Source organism: Melanotaenia boesemani, chromosome 11 (genome assembly GCF_017639745.1).
Source record: "Melanotaenia boesemani isolate fMelBoe1 chromosome 11, fMelBoe1.pri, whole genome shotgun sequence".
Lineage (NCBI taxonomy): Eukaryota > Metazoa > Chordata > Actinopteri > Atheriniformes > Melanotaeniidae > Melanotaenia > Melanotaenia boesemani.
This window is the reverse complement of record NC_055692.1, coordinates 30,641,681-30,656,448: the sequence shown is the minus strand read 5'-3', so window position 1 is coordinate 30,656,448 and position 14,768 is coordinate 30,641,681. Positions and strand designations below refer to the sequence as shown.

The 14,768-nt window shown below is 38.5% G+C and overlaps 1 protein-coding gene and 1 long non-coding RNA gene across 2 annotated transcripts in view; both read left to right on the top strand.

The window, feature by feature from the left end:
- Positions 1–14,768, top strand: part of zmat4a (zinc finger, matrin-type 4a) — a 171,197-nt gene that overhangs the window by 34,849 nt on the left and 121,580 nt on the right. The gene's annotated exons all lie outside the window — the stretch shown is intronic.
- On the top strand, positions 3,226–8,823 carry LOC121648847. Its single transcript, XR_006012043.1, has 3 exons — positions 3,226–3,374; positions 3,453–3,458; positions 8,813–8,823. It is a non-coding gene; the product is annotated as an uncharacterized LOC121648847 (long non-coding RNA).

The window sequence follows — 14,768 nt, the reverse complement described above, 5'->3', positions numbered from 1 at the left end:
TGGTTCTTCCAAGAGATAGTGACACCCTCAAGAACTGTCAGGAAATACAATAATTATTAAAATATTTTTTTTCATTTATCTTCTGACACTTACTCTCAGATCATCAATAAGTATGCTAGGTGGAAGACAGACTGAATTGCAATTACACCACTGTATTATCATGCAATCTCTTTTGAATTATCATCTGAACTAAACTGATTCAAATAAAGGATCAAACCTAAAGTTTTTCATCAAGGTATACAGAAACATTTTAATAACCCTTTAATTTGAACAAAGTGTTTTGAAGCAGGAAAACAAAACATACTGGGCTGTGGTTTTCCAGAGCAAAGATTGAGAAAGTCAAAATACAGGACCATTCTGGTTACTTGGTTCCTTTTGTTTTACTTTATCTTGTCCTGTCCAACGTCATAGTAAGCAGGAAAATGGTCCGACTGCTGCGCTGTGCTAAATAAATTTGTTTTGCCAAGAGAATCTTAGTAGATGGTACTTTGTGGATTTAAAACCCCCTTGATGCTTGAGTATTGTTCTTTTTTTTTTAGCTATTTCTGATATATGTTTGCTGGACCTGAAAAGTGGAAACAGGGGGAGGAGGAAAGTGAGAGGAAGAGAGAGTAAAGAGAGGGAAAAGGAAACAAAGATACACCAGATAGAAAGAAACTGCTTAAGCTGTTTAACCAAAACAGGAAAACCAGACAACAAAGCAGACAGTCATTGGGAGAACCTATAAAACACCACTCAACTAATGCATTTTCTGAATAACTGAATGTTTATCTTAATTCACACCGGTAAACAAAACCAACTTTGCAGGGTGTAATTTAAATAACTACCTATCTTGTTTACAGATACATAAACATTAGTGTTGTTTCATGTCAAAGATATATGTAAGTGGTGTTCATCTTTATTTATGGAGCAGCTTTATTAGAGGTCTCATGTTGTCAGAGCTGAATGTTTGGAGTAAAGAATTCACTAGTTAAAAACGTACACATTTCTTTTGAAGTCCAATATGATATAGACGGGAAGATGTAATGTAGTTTATCACTTCCTTTGTTCTTTCTTTTAGAAATCACCCATCATTCAGTTCAGTTTCAAGTAAAATTAATCTAGGCTTTAGACACATTCAGTAGGCCTAAATGATATGGGAAAAAAAATCTGGTTGCAGTTTTTCTGACCAATGTTCCAATATGATTTGCGATTTAATCTAATATATTCCAGCTTCTGTTCAGTGTTTTAATGCAGAAATATATTTTCTAAATATGAACTGCTTTATAAGGGCTTTATACTTTATAAGGATGCAAACTTGAGACATTAACAGCTTCATCTACCAGCTGCAGGTTTATACTTTGTCCTGTAGTAAAAAAAAATAGTCAATGCTATTTATCTTATTTATGCCACAGCACCTCATCTCTCTGTTTATGATTTCTTGTTTGCACACAGCACCCCAATAGTGGTTGAATATAAAGCTTCAACCACCTGAAAATCAGACAGAAATCCTGTTTTTTTTAAACTTAAGGGAGGTGAAGATAGAAACACTTGTCTTATTCTGAGAACTTCATGTCCAATGAGGAGACACAGTTAAAAAAGCTGAACCATAACTGTAGCAATTTCTGAGTCTCTGTGTTTTTTGTCTCAGCGTTTCAGTAATTTATGAAAAATTAGTCCGTGATGAGGTTTAAAACCGTGACCTTACAGCTGAGTGTAGCTGTCATGATGTTTAATTACCTCTGCCAAAGAAAGAGGTCATGTATTTGGCTGCGTTGGTCTGTCTGTCTGTCTGTTGGGATTCTTTACTATGTGTTGAGATGCACCCAATTATTCTTTTGTGTTTTGTAAACTTGCATTCATTCATGTTTTATGTTATTGTTTATTGATTTGTGAAGGGATATGTGAATCTGTATTTTTACTTCCTAATTTAAAAGGATACTGGCCCAGGTGTGTGTGACCAGACTGATTTATGTAGGTGTGTTCAATAAAAAGCTGGTCACTCACAGCTGTTCTGATTGTGAGCTGAGCCGACTAAAATGCAATTTTTGTCTCCTGTGCATTTTTCTGTATACTTTGAGTTTTATTGGTAAAAATTAGTTACTGTCAGGGCTTAAAGTATTCTGGCACCGTGCCGGATCTACGGCTTTTTACTATGATTCAGGGAAATAAATAAATAAAATAAAAAAAAAACTTAACTATGGGCATAGTGGTTCAGACTCTAAATTGACTAAATTGAACAATGAACAATGTTAAAGTCGGAAATTACACGTATTCATCTTCGAAAATAAGCAGAACTTGCTGCTGCATGTTTTCAGTGTTCAGCAAATAGTGACAATATACCACACTTCCTTTTCTCCGCCGAGTTAACCTGTAGCGTGAACGTTATCTCCGAGTGGTCTTGAACGCAGCATCCAAGCCGATGGTTGTTTCACCAAAATAAGATTTTAAAATAATGGAGAGTAAATTCATGAAGCCAGGAAAAGACGTCCTAATTGACAACGGCCTTAGAACCAAATGGCGCTGGGCATGGATAGAAGAAGGGGTGGAGAAGAAAAGCTTTTTTAGGAGCTGGTGCCAGAAACTAAGAGAGCCAGGTAGGCCTACTTGTTTCTGTGTTGTGCTCGAAGAAGCTGGTGTATGCAACTAGTGGCAACAAAGTTCTGTGACGCCACGAAGGAGACCCCGGCAGCAGTTCGCGCTCTCAAACATACAAGTCGTTTGCCAGGTGTTGTGCTCTGAAGTGAATGTCTGCCAATGATTGGCTATACAGCCGCGGGAGCGCGCGCTGCCTGTTAGCGTCGTTTCGCTCAGCTTCTTTCTGTTTTCTGCGGCTCTTTCTCTCGGTGTAAAACCGACATAGTACGCGAATTAACAAAGAAAGTACGATTTTGCAAGTGCTGTAACGGATTTATTAACACTACAGATGAAGACGTGCTGTAATCAGAAACGATATCCAGGCATGTTGCTGCTTCCCTGTTTAGGTTTCATGCGTTTGTCTCATGCTTGTTTATTGAAAGTATGTAAAGTCCAGTAAGGATATGATTTGTGTGTTGATTTACAAAGTTTAATTTCCACTGATGTTCATGACTTATTTTATTTATTAGAGTACATTTCTTGTTAATAAAATGCAGAATCTACATTAAAGTGGTCTGATATCAGTCAAGAGTTTGTGCGCATTACTGGCCAAGTAGAACCTTACACCCACCTCTCATTCTTTTAAAGTGGAATTTGGTCACAGAATAATCGTTTTAACATATCAGTAGCTGATCATGGGCCCTGTAATTGTCAATAAAACAAAAAATGTTGCTTGAAATGACTACAGTTTGTTCAGGTGAGACATATTTTACAGATGAATGGCCATCTACTTCCTTGCATCCACTCCACAACCCTTTGTGGTATTGGCTGAAAACAGACAACAAAGGCTTTGAAAAAAATGACAGAACAAAGAGGCAGTGTGATGCAGGTGAGAGAAGGCAGTTCTTTCACCCTGTCTGAAATGGATGGCACTGAAGTCGGTATAAATACTGCAATTAATCACTGAAAGAGAAGATAAGGAATCCACAAGGGTTCCCAAAGTTCTTTCAATCAAAAGTTTTAAACCCTCAAGTTTTCAAGATTTTTTCAGACTGGCAATCCAACTCATATTTATGTGGTGATCTCCGGTCTACTCAGCATCCCTTTGAATTTTTTAACTCCAAAGTTCAAGCAGCATTTGGGTGACTGTAGACTGGAAAATCTAATTGATCTTTAAACCTCTTTCAAACACATCAGAGCCAGCACTCCCATGCAGAGAGGATCACAGCAGCCTCTGGTTTACAGTTCAAAGACTCGTGTGGCTCATGTTAATTTATGCATCTGCCTTTTTGCATGTGTACCAGTCAAGATGTGCACTGCTGCTTGTGTTGATGGGTTGTGCAAACACTGCATGACAGTTTCTTTTAAACTACTGCCTGTTACTCCAGAGGGAAACTAGAATGGGGAGTAACAACAGAATACACATAAACCAAAGTGTGGTGGTAGTGGTGTATGTGCACTGCTAGCATACTAATGTCGCTGATCTGTATTCAAATAAACATTCTACTTTAATTTGAATGAATAAAACAACTATTTCTCCTTCTTGAGTTAACAAAGGACTTAGTGGTTCTAAAAATTAAGATTATGTCCAGTTCAGTTGGCCTTGAAGATTTGGTTTGTCTTGTTTTAAGGGCTGCATCTTAATGTTCTGAGGTCCGATGTGTGTATTACTACAGCTGCAAAACGGATATTTAGTTTACTGTGATCCTTTCCCATCTGAATAATCTGTTATGTTTGGTAGAAGATTAAAACAATTGCAGTTTAACTATTTTTTTGTCCTTCTCCTCAATCATATACCAGTATGAAGTAGACACTCATTGGTTTAGAAGGTTTAACGCATCAGGACATCAGAAAACAAAAGACCCCATTCCAGAAAGCAGGTTCAACTAACTCTGAGTTTAAATAGTAACTCTGGGTTAATGTACTCTGAGCTCAACAACTTTGAGTTTCTGGTTTTATATTAGGTGTTTTGAGTTGGTTCAATCAACTCTGAGTATCTTTACTCAGAGTAATGCATGTGTACTGACTAGAGTTGGGTCGATACCGATACTGGCATCGGAGATACTCACCAATCCTGCTAAAAGTAAGGGGATTGGTATCGGTGAGTATTTGTCTAAACCTCATCCGATACCATGGAAACAGATTCATAATTCTTTGTTTCCTGTCCAACACAACCACACACAGACACAGGAAGTTACGCAGTCTCCTGTGACCGATGTTTTGACTTGGTAAGTGGAGAAGCAGCTGCACATCAGTTACTGTTGAGCTAACGTTAATTAACGGTATGTTAGTAATTTAGTGGCAATACTCATTTTTGCTAAATCTAAATTTAGTTGCTAGCAACACAGCAACATTCCTAATATGCAGGGCTGAAGTTTCCAGAGGCTGCACAAATGCTTCCAGATTTAACACCAGCAACTTTATACAGCATTTGGATTGTCATCACATGAAGGAGCACGAGGAGTTTGTTGCCTTTAAAGAAAAATGCAGCAAACTGCAGCAATAACAAACACTGGCAAATGCTTTTAAAAACGTGAGACAAAAGCCAGAAAGCCAGTATAATAAACAATGTTTTAGAATTTATTGTCCTGCATTAACAGCCCCCATCATTTGTGGAAAACATTCACTGTAGATCCATTTTCAAGATGGTCTTTAATAGAAATTCTTTGATCCAAGTTTATTTACTGGATAATTTAAAAAGTATTGTGGCAATCATCGTTTTCATGGGTTAATAAATGATGAATTATATAAATAAATATTAGGGCTGTCAAAAATAACACATTAATGGCAGTAACTAATTTATGTAATTAATTGTGTTATTTCTTTTGCTGCAGATACATAAAGTAGTGCTTGGGGTCAAAGTGAAATGTCAATACAGAGGAAAAAGTTTTTATTAGCCTGTATTGAAAATATGAGAGATGTCTTTCATTCACTTTGGCCTTTATTATCTCATGCAGGGACAATCCCAGTAGACTGAATTTTAGACCTCTAGCAAATTGTCACTCTACCGTTCTGAAGACTGCATTTTTTTTTTTTACTTTCTCTGGACTACACTCAAAATTAGTCTTTATAGTAACAACAATTGTGATCCCCGTTTTATAATAATGAGCATAATCACTTTGCAGACTTTGGGGAGGCAGCGGCAGTAACAACAGCTGTGGGGGAGACTGTAGCGTTAGCATTTCGCTGACTTGGGCTACTCTGACTGCTGTGCTCTTTGTACACTTCGTGCCTTCACTAATTGGTTTCCATTATCTTGCATACATTAGAAAATGAGTTTGCCTTTCAACATTTATGTAGTCTTTTGTTTGTGCTACTGACCGTACGGCACTTGGGTCGGTTGGTTTGGAAGAGGAGGAGGGCGGCTTTGGAGTTAGCAGATAAGCATTGTAATCATACATTTATCATTCATCAGCTACTATAATGACTCTGAAAATGTTAATCATGCAATTACCCTGATGTGGCTTTCAGAGCTGAATGTTTTTCCTTTGCCTGATCAAAATCTAACTGATCTACATTTGCATGAACCTTTGCTTCATTTGCCCGCAGCATTTTTTAACTTAACAAGGTCTACAGTTATCATTTTGTGCCATTAAGATGATTGAAAAAGGCTCAGGGGTCCCGGTTGGATAACATAACTGTAAGACGATTTAGGTCATACAGTGTTTCTTATTCTTGATTCAGGATAGTTTAGGATATGCATGTTTTTGAGAGCTTTTCTTAGACCCAGTGACAATGCAAGACTAACTGGCAAACAAACCCTTGCATGGCTGCCAGCAGTCATCCCCTGTTGTGAAATGTCTCCAGAACCTTAAACTTAAATAGTAGATTGACTCAACATTTACATAATGTATTATGAACAACAAGGTAGGTGGCATTGAAGACATGGTGGCACAAATTGTTTCATATTTTTAGATTTAGAAAGAAGGTCCTGTGATCATTAATGTTTCATGTGTTTTATTCCAAAATGTGGATATTTTGATGATATAAACAGAAAGTGTGGAGGAGATGAAAGGGGCTTATGACAGAAGCTAGCGTGATTGGTACGATCTGGATGCCCACATGGCTGTACCATCATCTATTTGTCCCGTCTGCAAATCTTCATGCTGGTTTCTGAGTCATCCATCTTAGAAGAAAATATTCATGGAGACTAGTAGACATGTCAGTTGATGTACAGCTGTGAGACCTGATGTATCTGAGCACTGGAGAGTAATAATAATAAAACAGACCTCATTGCTTTGATACAAAGGGTAAATTTAAATGGCAAAAATGAACTATGGACAAAGTAATAATAGAATGGCAGTGATTTTTAAACAAATTCATTTAATTGCAAGACATTTGTGATATTAAAAGGTCAGCAGGCTGCCTAAACAGTGCCATATGACTCAATAACCACAGTTTGAAGCTGTAGTAGTTATTAGGTCCTGGAAAGAAAGAAATGCTGACTGTGAAACTGTAGTATATATTCTCACTGTCTGTGAGCACGTTTTTTATCCTCTCATCTTTTATTTGGATACTGCTGCCACTGTTAAAGGCCTTCCTCTCATCTGCTAGTGGAAAAGGCAGTTGTACAAATTGGTTTTGACTCAGCTCTGAGACAACAGACGGACTCTGCTCAACACAAACACTTCCACACTTGCTTGTTTGAACAGTGTTTTGTGTTATGTCATTTCTATTTCTGGATTTCTATATAGTATAACTGGGTCATGTGTGTATCTAAGAGGTGAAAATCTAAATGAAATGTTTTTTTTAAGGCAGATTTAATGAGGACGGTGTTTAATTCTACTGTGACAAAAAGACAGGCAGCTTTACTTTAATTATGTTGGATCCGAATGTAAATGTACTTTATTTATATAGCACTTTACAACAACTCACTGATGAACCAAAGTGCTTTACAAAAGATTAAAACAACAATTTAAAAACACATAAGTAAAAAGTACATAAGTAAAAGCAAGATGAATAATAAAAGCACAAAAAATAGATAAAAAAAAAAAGAGAAAATAAAAATAGAACTGTCACCACACTACTGGATGTTACAGGCCATCCTAAAGAAGAAGAAGAAGAAAAAAGGTTTAATTTAGATTTAAAAAGGCCCAGGTTCATGATGCGACCCATGTCAGTGGGGAGCCTATTCAAGAGCCTGGGTGCAGCAACTGAAAAGGCTCGGACACTGCAATGTTTAAATTTGGACCTGGGCATCTCCAGCAATAGCTGGTTAGACGACCTCAGAGCCCTGCCGCACTCATGAACGGTTAACATCTGAGATAAATAAGGTGGGGCGAGGTTATTAAGAGCCTTAATAACAAACATTAAAAGTTTAAAATCAATTCTAAAATGGACTAGAAGCCAATGGACTGAGTAAAAAACAGGAGAGATGTGCTCCCTTCTCTTGGTGCCAGTTAAACGTCGGGCAGCTGCGTTTTGCACCGTTAACCGGGAAGACTGGGAGACACCAACATACCGTGAATTACAGCAATCTAATCTTGAACTAATTAGAGCATGGATAGCTTTTTCAAGGTCATGATGGTTTAGAAACATTTTAACTTTGGCCAGAAGACATATCTGAAAAAGCTTGTCTTGACAACATTTTCTATTTGTCAAATTTCATGGAGCTATCAAAAATCACTCATAAATTTCTGGCAGTCAGACTGGGTTTTAAAGGCAAGGTGCCAAATCCATTTGATGTTGTGTCACCAAACACAATACATTCAGTTTTGTCCTCACTGAAGTGTAGAAACTTTTGTGCTAACCACTGCTTGATATCAGCAATGCAGTCGCATAAAGTGCTCTGTGCGTTACTGAGCTTCACTGGCAGATAGATTTGCAAATCATCTGCGTAACAATGAAATGAAACTTTGTGCCTGGCTATGACTGACCAAAGCAGTAACATGTATAAGAAAAACAAAACAGAATAGAACCTTGTGGAACCCCACAGGAGAGCAAAGCATAAGAAGATAAATCACCAATCATCACAGTAAAAGCTCTATTGGACAAATATGACATGAACCAATTGAATGCTGTGCCATGCAACATAGTGTTCTAGGCTTGACAGGAGGACTGTATGGTCCACCAACTCAAAGGCTGTTGTAAGATCCAACATCACCACACTGAGGATTCAAGATTAGACTTTTTAAGAAAAGGCCTAACCACAGCACGTTTAAAAGCCGCTAGGCTGGTTCCTAGACTGAGGCAGGTATTGATAAGAACCACAACACGAGGCCCTACAGCATTAAAAACCATTTCAGCACTCTGGCAGGAACAACATCCAGTGGGCAATTTGTGGGCTTTCGTATGATTTCATATGTTACCGAGGGAAGGGAGAGAAACCAACTAGCACAGCAGAAAGAACTGGAGCAACAGAAGAGTCCTTGTTAAAATTCATCTTAGTAACCTGACAGAATCCACCTTGTCAACAAAAATGAAGAAATTTTTCACAGGTGGTGACTGAGACATCAGATATAGTAGAAGCAAGTGGATTTACAACAGAATTAATTGTGTTAACACCCTGGGACAATGACTGCTGCTAGAAAAGATATACTGAGATACTGAGATTTTGCCTCCTGCACAGCTCTGTGATAATCCACAAGGCGAGTCCCGCAGGGTTTCCAGAGATACATGCAGTTTGTCCTTGTTTCACCTCCATTCAGCCGGCCTGCAACGCTGCCTAACGGAACAGGCGGCGTCATTTAACCAGGGATCCATCCTTGGTTTGGCAGATTTTTGCCAAAAAGGGACAATAGAATCAAGAATCCTAGAGCAGGTAGTGTGGAAGGAGGAAAGAATATTGTCTTGACAGAGACCAAGCTATTTAAGGCAAAAAAAAACAAAAAAAACAGTGAGTCCCTGAATGCAACAGTGAAATTGTCCACTGTGGAGTATGTGATGATGCAACTCTGGTAAGATGGAACATGAGGCTTGCTGACTTTTGAGGGTCTACAAATTAAAAAAATAATAGGGAAATGATCTGAGATGATAGTGTGTAGGTTTATCCACTGATTAAATTAAGTTAAAAGATGATAAAAGTCTTTTAAAATCAGTGGCAAATTGGTCAGATGGTCAGCAAACATAATTATTAAATTCCCCACAAATCAAGAGTTTATCATATTTTAAAAGTATGTCAGCTAAAAATTCAGAGAACTCATGGATGAAGTGCTTATTGTATTTAGGAGGGCGATAGGCAACAGCACCTAACACAGGACTAGTTAGCTCAATTACAAACAATTGCAGCTCAAAGCATTTCAAATGGTCATTAAAGACAGCGGCAAGCTCTAAAAATACCTGGTTTTAGCCCGGTTTCCGTCAACAGGAGAAAATACAAGGATTTAGAAGTAATAGTCATTAAACATAAAAGTCTTATTTACAATGGATCCAGTGTTGATCAAAGCCATGCAAATTAAACACCGGTCAGTCTGTTTAATGGCACAACCAACCGGGTGGAGATTCTATTCTATTCTATTCAACAGTCATTTAGCAGAGGCTTTTATCCAAAGCGACTTACATTTGAGAGTAAGAACAACACAAGCATGAATTCAAACAAGATGGGACGTCATAATTAAGTGATCGTCAGACTGCTTTGAGTCCAGTTGGACCCAGGTGCTGTCATGTAGTGCTAGAGGCAGTGCATATAATTTTTTTTTTTTTAGTCATTTTAAATACAAGATCATGATTTCATCACACAATATCATCTTGGTCATAAGTGCATGATTTCATCACACAACCTCATCTTGGGCATAAGTACACACAGCTTCTTCAGTACTTGGTTGAGCCAAAGAGCTGGACAAATCTTTCTAACTCATTTAGTTAAGCTAAATGTGGAAATGCTCCTTAAACAACTGAGTCTTTAGCTTGCTTTTAAAAGTGGATAAGGACTCTGCGGACGGAATTTGGTAGATCGTTCCACCACCGGGGAACAACAGAGAAGAAGAGTCTAGCTACTGATTTTGCGCCACGTTGTGGTGGGAGCACTAGGCGTTTTTCGCTGGCAGAGCGTAACTGTCGAGAGGGAGTGTAGCTCTGGATTAAGGAGTGAAGGTAGACCGGAGCCGTTTGGGTTATTGTTTAGTAAGCCAGAAGCAGAGCTTTGAATTTGATGCGTGCTGCAACTGGAAGCCAGTGGAGAGCAACTAGCAGCGGAGTGACATGAGCTCTTTTGGGCTGGTTGAAGACCAGACGTGCTGCTGCGTTCTGGATCATCTGCAGAGGTTTAACTGAGCATGCAGGCAGGCCAGCCAGTAAGGAGTTGTAGTAGTCAATGCGTGAAATGACCAGAGCCTGGACCAGGAGCTGGGCCGTGTGTTCAGTCAGGTAGGGTCTGATCCTCCTGATGGGTGAGAGCTCCAGCACCCAGCCCCGTCTGCAGTTCCTCATGGGCTGGTGACATGAAAGTGGGTACCCGGCCTCCGGAACAGTTGGCAGTAGCCATTGGTAGCAGGAATCCAGTGGTTCTTGTAAATTTTAGCTGTCACACTCATTACAAAGCTCGAATGGTGGACTAAGAGTGAGGGACGAAGCCAGGTAAGCTCTCAGTCTGCATATGACCCCACCACTCCTACCACGTCTATAGATGCCAACAAGGGTGGCGGTGACTTTGATAGTCGTAAATCAAAAGTTTATCCACTGAATCGTGGATATTTAAAATCATACACCAGCAGCGGTGACACATTATGAGCAAAAAGCAGTAATAACAGGACAACATACAGAAAAGGGAGCAGAGGCAGACGACTAGCCACACACAGAGGCGCCATCTTTTTGCCTACAAAACTTTTTTTTTTTTGTTCAATATTTCAGCAGCTTTTAAGAAGTTTTTTTTTTTTTAAGAAAAAATGTCATATTTATTGTATTTGCAGCAATATATTATTATTTGGACATAATAAAGTCATGTATTATATCAATCCAAACTAAGTGGATCTAGTTGTGCGTGTGTCAAGGTCTGGATCAAGGCTTAAACTACAACAGGACTGGTTTGTGTACATTATTCATAACTTTCATGGGATTACATCAAAACACTGTAAAGATAGATACATTTTTTTGTTAAAAATGTGCTATAAATGAGCTATTACTGATATAGTTTAACTTGAGATTTGGTAACAGCCAAGAAAATGTGTTTATGTCACACAAATGAAAAGAAAATTCTGCCCGAGGTCTGAGTTACAGTTGTGTTTTAACCCAAAACTGTTTAAAAAAATAAATACAGTAAATATAGAAAAATGACAAATGCCTTATCAAAATATTTTAATACTTTTTTTAAGTTAGCTCCAGTACCAGGGGGGACGCCATATTGTTTCATTAATGATAATACTTCCAAATGTTTTGACACCAGTAGAAAATGTAATATCATGACATTACATATTCCAGCATGATGTCATTTTACTTGTCTCAACTCATACAGCACAAGGGAGCTCAGCTGAGTAAGTGAACAATGAAACATAGTGGGGTAAAAGACAAAAACCAGTGATATCAACTAAAAACTATTTTTAATAAAAAAACTTAAGTCATTTTGGTCGGCTGGCCACTCCTGGGAAGGTTCACCACTGTTCCATGTTTTTGTGGGTAATGGCTCTCACTTTGGTTCGCTGGAGTCTCAAAGCTTTAGAAATATCTTTATAACCTTTTCCAGACTGTTGTATCTCAATTACTTTCTTTCTCATTTGTTCTTGAATTTCTTTGGATCTTGACATGATGTCTAGCTTTTGAGGATCTTTTGGTCTACTTCGCTTTGTCAGGCAGGTCCTATTTAAGTCATTTCTTGAGTGAGAAAAGGTGTGGCAGTAATCAGGCCTGGGTGGGGCTAGAAAAATTGATCTCAGGTGTATAAACCACAGTTAAGTTGTGTTTTAACGGGGGGGGGGGGGGGGGGGGGGGGCAATCCCTTTTTCACAAAGGACCGTGTGGGTTTGGATTTTTTTCCCCTTAATAATAAAAACCATTTAAAAAAACTGTATTTTGTTTACTTGTGTTGTCTTTGACAAATATTTAATTTCATTTGGTGGCCTGAAGCATTTAAATGTGACAGACATGTAAAAAAAAAGAAATCTGGGAGGGTCAAACGCGTTTTCACACCACTTGACATGTTGTATGGACTACATAAATCCTCATGCTCATTAAGTCTTTAAATGCCTCTTGAATCTGATCTTTTTCAAACATTCCCTGCATTTTTCTTACTTTAGTATGACCTTGGAAGATCTCCAGATCAACATTTGATTAACCCTGGGTGGTTAGACTTTCCTCAATCCCAGTGTTGGATGTTTAAGAGTGTGTCAGTTATTGATGAGCAAATCTGCATTTTCCATGTCTGTTGAGTTGACCTTTTCAAATATTGATTTTAGAGGAAGAGGATTAGTGGAGCACAGTAGATCAGTGTTTGTGCTAGTAATTTCATTCTGGTTTGAGTCCACTCTAAACGGACACAAAAAGGAGGGACAGATCTCTCTGAAATTTGAAAATTAACCCTTAAAACTTTTCTGTGGTACACAGTTGACATTGCATACTAAATAATCGACTAGTGGTTCATGTGTAGCTGTATCTGTCAGCAGTTTGACATATTTGTCAAATAATAAAAAAAGAAACTAGTTTCCATAATTCCTTCTTAATTATTTCCCCATACATCATTAACTCAGTGGTGAGGCCTACTAGTATTTGCAGCAGTTCAGTTAGCTGGAAACTTTATAGATGCTATTGTTTATGTTTATGTTCAAAATCAACACATCAGTCATTTTCTGATCTTCTCACAGTCTTCTGAGTTAATGGGATGGAAATATTGGCCATTTGTAGTGCTGACAGAAAGTAATCTACAGCGGCGAAATGAGACTGAATCATTATAGTGCCTGCTGATAATCAAAGAGGTTGTACTGTTCCACTGAGCTTTGAGTGTAATGAGTGGAAAATATAATCATCGTTAAAGGTACTTTTCCATGCTATTAGACTTTCTTTAGTCTTGAATAGGAAAAACTGCGAAAGTAAATGTGACATCCTTGGGAATCTCGCTCATGATTTGATAACACCCTCCAGGAAAATAATGGTCTCAAACCTGTTGACACAATGAAAATAGGTCCCACAGCTTCATGTGTAAGCAAAAAACAGCACTGCCGAGATACTTAGTGCTTTTTATTTAGTTCACACTAATGCAGCTGAGCTTTTACAGTTTAATTATGAGCCTGTCTCACAGGGAAACAGTGGAGTGAAGGAGGGGTTATTAATAGAAATAGTCCAGAGAGAGTGGTTGTTAGTTCGCCCTTTTTAAAAACCAGAGTGAAAGAGTGAGATAGGTGAATAGTCTTCTCGGCTCTTCAAAGGTGATTAAACGAATAATAAACAGCCCAGAATCTTTGTGACAGGAAAGTGATTAGCCCAAGAAACGCGTGAAATTGAAAGACCTTGAGATGCAGATTACACTCGAACTTCGATTGAATTCTTTCAGTTTTGTGAAATGACTCATTTCATAATCCCAGAAAGGATTTTATTTTTAATGTAGCCGCCACACCCCAACACACCCCCCCCCCCCCAACCACACACACACACACACACACACACACACACACAGACACACACATCCACACCCATCTACCAACCCTTCACCATCTTACCCCACCCCCTCCTCCCCACATGTGCTTCTAGCCCTGTGAGGTAACAACAAATAGATCTAAACATTGTGTTCATCTTGCCTTTGGTGGTGTGGTAAAAGTGTTGTTCTGTGCCAAGATAATTTTGTGCTGTGACACCTGGAACGAATAGAAAAACACAGGATCTGGCTCACCATGAGCATTTAGGGACTCAGTTCTCTCTCTCTCTCTCTCTCTCTCTCTCTCTCTCTCTCTCGTCACTATATTTGCTTACAGCAATTGTGGAGGTGTTTGATGCCCCTTTTGGATCTCAATTGTTATTGTAATTATTATTGAACCTTTTTGTTTAACAAAAGAACACACCAGCTGCCATTGTTGGCTTAATGTCCAGTATTCTGATTTGCCCAACCCATCCCTGTTAACTAGAAAATACCATGGTCCACCTAGGATGGCATGTAGAGTGCATCTCTTATTTGATTTCCACCCACTCAGTTTTAAAGTATCACTGTGTAACTTTCCACACTTAGGAATATGTGTTTCTAGCTTGCTTTGAGGGAACACTGATATTTATTGTACATTCATGGAGTGGTTGTTGCAGAATCCCAAGGTTTAGAAACCACACTTAAAAAAATTTCCAGCCTGGAGCTTCACGGT